Source organism: Dendrobates tinctorius, unplaced genomic scaffold (assembly GCF_039654945.1).
Source record: "Dendrobates tinctorius isolate UK_male_01 unplaced genomic scaffold, ASM3965494v1 ptg000015l, whole genome shotgun sequence".
NCBI lineage: Eukaryota > Metazoa > Chordata > Amphibia > Anura > Dendrobatidae > Dendrobates > Dendrobates tinctorius.
The window spans coordinates 55,643,700-55,649,598 of record NW_027361683.1 but is presented as its reverse complement, the minus strand read 5'-3'; positions in this window follow the sequence as shown (position 1 = coordinate 55,649,598).

Sequence of the window (5,899 nt, the reverse complement as noted above, 5' to 3'; positions counted from 1 at the left end):
GAGCTTGTAAGTTGAACTTTATACTTACTATTATTATTTTTTATTGGCTTGCGCTGTTAGTCTGAATTCCTCCTGGTCTTTGGCACATATATACTGACACCTAATGGTGTCATTGGGTGCTATTGCCTTTTACGTATGTGGCACATTTGTGCAGTGATAAATGTGATTTACTGTTTTGCACTAATATTGCACTTTTGCACTTACCCATATTGCACTTTAGATATATATATCTCCTTTCTTATATATTTTTTATTATTTTTCCAACTGTTTATTATGATGTATATCTCTATAATGAGTCGAGATATAACTTTCACCTAATTATATGCACTTTCTAATGAATTTTTGTGATACTAAATTACAATATCTCAATATTATTTCCGGCACTAATGTGCCCCTATGAAGTGGATAATATTGCCCCCTAGTAGAGTTGAGCAAAACCTGTCGAAAAAAATTAAAGTCCCCGACTTTCGCCAAAGTCGGGTTTCATGAAATGAAACCCGACCTTATCGTGAGGTTGGCCACGAGGTCAGCGACTTTAGCGCCAAAATCGCGTTTCAAAAGATGCTTTAGCGCCCTTTTTCAGCCAATCAGAAAGAACGGACACTATGGGCAACGTGATGACATAGGCAGCGGTCACCACCATCTTGGAGAAAGGCATGCAAGTGATTAGCTTGCTTTGTGTGGCATCACAGGGGGTATAAAAGGGCAGGGACGCCGACCACCGTGTTACTTGTTACTCATGCTGATCTCAGAATAGGGAAAGCTGCTGCAGCTGCTGATTCTGTAGGGAAAGCGTTAGGAAGGCAAAGAGAAAAAAAAAACTGCTTCTGCTGCTAGCGCTTTTCACTGTAGTTACTGTGCAGTGAAAGGTGAAGATTTTTGCTTTTGTGCAGCAGCGCTGGTGGTGATTAGCCTGCCTTTTAAGGCTAGCTGCATTGCTGTGTGCACACTGGTGTTCAAACTGCTTTTTTAAAAGCAATCCAAATTGTATTGTTTTGTCCTGGATAGTAGAAACTGAAAGAAAAAGAGCGCAATAGGGTCTTACCCGAGAAAACACAGATATAAGTCAATGGTTTATACTCACCCTCTGCAGGAGAGTAACAGGCATAAAGGAACAAGGTCAGCTTGCTGCACATCCAAATGACCACGCCGTGGCCATAAATCTTCAGATTCAAGGAAGGAATTTTTATGGATTAAACGTGCGCTACCAGACCATCACTCCTCACAAGTTGTGTAGTTAATACATTTATTTCCCTACGCGTTTCAAAGTTAAAAACTTCTTCCTCAGGGGATGATATGTACAGACAGGTATAGACAACGCCGGTTTTATACATACACAATTCAAAAATTGGCGCCAAGAGTCACATGTTGCGAGGGAGAAAAAAAAAAATCAGCGGTCATCAGTGTTACGATATCAAGGGATATTAAAAACTTATTCTTTTCAACAAATTAATTATTTTAATATATTTTCAGATGACTGTATAAAGGAAAAAGAAAAAAAGAAGAAAAAAGGAAAAAATTATGAACAAAAAAGGAAAAGAACCAGAAATAACGAGGTCCGAAAGAGAGCAAAAGTCAGTGCATAGACCACCACTCTGAATGAGACGATAACGTGTCACAAAGAAGAAAAGGGGGGGATGGATGGACATCTTTCTATAAAATATATAAATATTTATTGAAGTTTATAAAATTAATAAAAAGGAATTTATCAAAAACTTTATTGCATGTAAAAAGAATAATTAAAATTATAAAAAGCATGTGTGTAAAATGTGAAAAAAAAGTGTCTATTTGATAAACCCGCAGCAGAAGAAGTATTGCATAAAAATTAGCACCTTTATGGTGACAAGAGTTAAAAATGCGTGTCTAAATCCAGAATAAAGGAGTATGTCTGGTAACAGATTGTGAAGGGGAAGGAGAACGTTAGAGAAGACTGTTTCCATAGGCAGCCAGAAAAGTCCGTGGCAGCAGAGGAGAGAAAAGATTCTTGGACGGACGGACACCCAGAACGCCGAGAGGAGAAGGATCGCATCCAAATGGGGGAGGGAGAGATAAAGAACGGAAAGATCTCACATATTAGCAGAGTAAAACAGACAGCGCTGGTCATGGAGAGAATAAAATTATACAGTAGAGAATAGTATTTTTAACAATGAAGCTGCTCATAACAGAACAGTTTTAAACAAGATAAAGACAGCGGTGACCGATATTAGACATAAAGTCGCACACATAAAAATACATTGTAGGTAAGAGATAAAAGAAAACCAATTCTACCAGACATGATATCAGCTCAAAATAATTATTCAAAACGGAAAAGAAGGTATTAATTTACTTTCACAGGAAAACCTCAGTGATTTCGTTGAGACCATCTGGTCTTAAGGTATTCAGTCTATAAATCCAGAAGACCTCTTTCCTATTAAGAGACCCTATTCTATCAGTAATAGTGTCCGGGATATGTTCTATGGGGCTGATTTTCAGATTATTGAAATTTTTATTATGTTCAACTGTACAATGTCTGGACAGACCATGCTTTAAAAAACCTTTTTTGATATTGTGTCTGTGGGAGTTAATTCTTAGATGTAGTGGTTGGACTGTCCTGCCCACATACTGTTTACCGCATTCACACTCGATCAGATAAATCATGAAGTCAGTGGTGCAGCTAAGAAAATCCTTGATAGGAAAAACTTCGTTAGTGTTAGTCGATTTAAAGTTCTTATCTTTATGCGCTATACAAGTACAGCATAGACAGTTCCTCTTGCCACATTTAAAAATACCCTTGGGGGGAGTCTTATACGCAGATAAAAATTCATTATTATTTTTTGTATTTTTTAAGCGGCTAGGAGCCACTACACTTTTAATGGTGGGGGCTCTTCTGAACGTTATACCAGGATTACCTGGGAGAAATTTCTGCAATACGGGATCATTCAATAAAATGTACCAATTACTGCTCAAAATCTTCCTGATTTCTATATGTTCAGAGCAAAATTGTGTAATAAAATTAGTCATGAGTTTATTATTTTTAGGTTTAACTACTTTAGTGCCATTGATGAGACTTTCTTGAGATAAATTAATACAATTATTGAAAGCGCTTGTAAGTAAATTATCAGGGTATTTTTTCTCAATAAACCTATTTCTTAGTATTATTGCCTGATCTTCAAAAACCTTCTTATCTGTACAGTTTTTCCTTATTCTTCTATATTGGTTTTCGGGAATGTTCCTCAGCCATTTCCCGAAGTGACCACTACTGAAAGGGATATAACTATTTGTATCAACATTTTTAAAAAAGGTTTTCGTTAAAATTCTATTATTCTCAATGTAGATAGTTAAATCCAAAAAATTAATATTTACCTTATCATATATAGCTGAGAAGTTTAAACCCCAAATATTGTTATTGATATCCTGAATAAAATCACCAATATTGTTTCCAGAATTGTCCCATATAAAAAACAAATCATCTATATATCTTTTATAGAGCATACAATTGTTGTACCATCTAGATTTAAAAATATAAAAATCTTCAAATACCCCCATAAAAATATTAGCATAGGTTGGTGCCACCTTTGAGCCCATCGCGGTCCCGAGCTGCTGATGGTATAAAAATCCATTAAAAGTGAAGTAATTATTATTCAAAATAAAATCCATGCCCTTTAAAATAAAGTTTTTCTGTCCTTTACTAAGTCTTTCATCTTTCAATAGGGCTTTAATGAAACAAGCCAAACCCAAATTATGCGTGATGTTAGAGTATAAAGAAGATACATCCATGGTTACCAGTATGTATTGTGATTTCCATTCAATTTGTTGTAAAAATTGAATTAATTGGGTGGAATCTTTAATGAAGCTTTTAAGTAAAGGAACGTGAGAGACCATTATTCTGTCGATATAATGTGATAAATTACTGGTTAAAGAATTGATGCCCGAGATGATAGGTCTCCCTGGGTGATTGACAAGGCATTTATGGATTTTAGGCAAATGGTAGAAGAAGGGGGTTTTTGGATTTGTTATGTGAAGAAACTTCAGTTCATTTTTATCAAAAATATTGTTATTTTTTCCTTCCAAGATTAAATTGTTATAAGCAACTCTAGACTTGGTTAGAGTATCGAAAGAAACTTTGATATAATACTTATCATCTGATAATATATTAAGAGCTTCATTACAGTAATCATCTCTATTCTGGATTACTGTCCCTCCCCCCTTATCTGCTGACCGAATCACTATCTCAGTATTGGATTTCAGTGTTTTCAGAGCAATTTTTTCATTTTTTGTTAGATTAAATTTATGACCACAAGGAAATTTGGTAGAAAAAATCTCTTTGAATTGCTTTTGTACAACATCACTGAAAACCTTTAAATGGTGACCTCTATCTTCCACTGGATAGAATTTGGATTTAATTGGGACATTCAGATGAAAGTCAGATTCACTCTTCATTTCACTGTTAGTTTGTGTATAGTCATTTGCGTTATTACATGTAGTTTTATTTATTTCTTTTATTGCAAAGTGTCTTTTTAGTGTGAGTTCTCTAATGAACAGCTGGAGATCTAAAAAAAGATCAAAATCGTTGGTTTTATAAGTGGGACAAAAATTCAACCCTTTCGAGAGGACCTTAATTTCATCGATAGTAAGAATGTAGGAAGATAAATTGAAGATATTATTACCTACAGTGGAAGATTTATTTCTATCTCTTATTTTACATTTATTTTCCCTTTCTTTTTTTCTGCCCCCTCTGCATCCTCTATAGGGCCCTTTCTTTTTCCAGTTCTTGGAGAAAAAAAGTTTTTTATCTGTGAGTTTTTTATAATTGTCTGCGGTAAAAAAGGAACCGTAGCAGTGTTATTAGTGTTCGAGTTATCAATTAAAACAGTATTATCACTAGGTGCATTAGAAGAATTATCCTCAGGAACAGGATTGCCTTTGGAAATGTTCAGATCAATTTCCTCATAAATAGAAAGGTCAAGTAGTGAATGGGGAATAGAATCAGGAAACTCAATAAGTGCAGGTGAAGAGAGTTCAACAGGGGTGGGTGTAATAATTTTATCCTGTGTAAGGATAGGGTTAACAGTGTCAATTAAATTTTTCTTAGTGCCATTATCATTGAGGTGTTCTACTTGTTTTCTAATATTTTCCAATTGTTTCATGGCTTCAATAAGGGGTGCTGTAGCTACAGTGCTTTTTATAACCGGAGGTTTGGAAAAAATATTTTCCTTATTTCCAGTTGATGGACCTTTAGGAAAAAAGTCTTTAAAAGGTACAGAAAAAAGCCCAACAGTGTTTTTGTCTTTTATTTTCTCTTGTTCCGTTTCATTAGTTTTTTTATTATTTGAAACCTCGGTATTATCGTTACTATCTATACTGAGTTTCTTCTCAGCTGTTTTATTCTTATTTCTATAGTCTTCTCTGTCTCTCTGTAGTTTTTTTGATTTTTTTAAAATGGTTTCATGTTCCACCTGCATGACATGTGTTATGACATTAGAGTTAATTTTCTTAAAATCTGGGTGTTTATGAAAAGGAATAAGGTCTTTTGATAAATTCATAACCTTTAGGGCTGCCATTTCAGCCAATTTTGACCTTTTTTAAACAATAACAGTATCATTTTATGCATACAATTGTTGAGATTATTGTCCCAATCTTGCGTAAAGTTCAGATCGTTCATGAAGGGTGAATCAAACACTAACCTCAGTCCACGAGGGCATATATTTTCTTCCAGGTAAATTGACAGAAAACGAGCATAATAAAAATTTCAATAATCTGAAAATCAGCCCCATAGAACATATCCCGGACACTAATACTGATAGAATAGGGTCTCTTAATAGGAAAGAGGTCTTCTGGATTTATAGACTGAATACCTTAAGACCAGATGGTCTCAACGAAATCACTGAGGTTTTCCTGTGAAAGTAAATTAATACCTTCT